The following is a 422-nucleotide window of genomic DNA, read 5'->3' as shown; positions in this document are numbered from 1 at the left end:
TCCCGCAGGCTGCCCCCCTTGCTCTTGCCAGGGTCCAGCTTGATCACATTCTCTGTGCCCCCCTCGGTGCCCCCCAGGCCTGAGCTCTCCCCCGACTGCTGGGATGGGCTGGTAGATGCTCCTTGCTCTGGGCACTTGTCCGTGGGGCTGGGGAGGGTGACAGGGGCCACCTCTGCCCCCCGCACCCATGGGACCCCAGCGGAGCTGCTCCGGGGTGGCGGGGTGGCTCCCCTTTCCCCGGGGGGCTCTGCTGAGGAACCCCCAGGATCTGTGTCCTCCTCCCTCCTGGGGGGCTCAGCTCCATCCCCCCACATCACCAGGGGACCCCGGCTCAGACCCTTCCCCACCCAGGCTGCCCCCGGGCGCCCCCAGCCCCCCAGCTCAGCCCCCGGCCCCCAGCCCTCCCCGCGCGCGCGCAGCAA

This window comes from Chaetura pelagica, unplaced genomic scaffold (genome assembly GCF_000747805.2).
Source record: "Chaetura pelagica isolate M959 unplaced genomic scaffold, ChaPel_1.0 scaffold856, whole genome shotgun sequence".
In the NCBI taxonomy this organism is placed as follows: Eukaryota; Metazoa; Chordata; class Aves; order Apodiformes; family Apodidae; genus Chaetura; species Chaetura pelagica.
Note: the sequence above shows the minus strand (reverse complement) of the source record.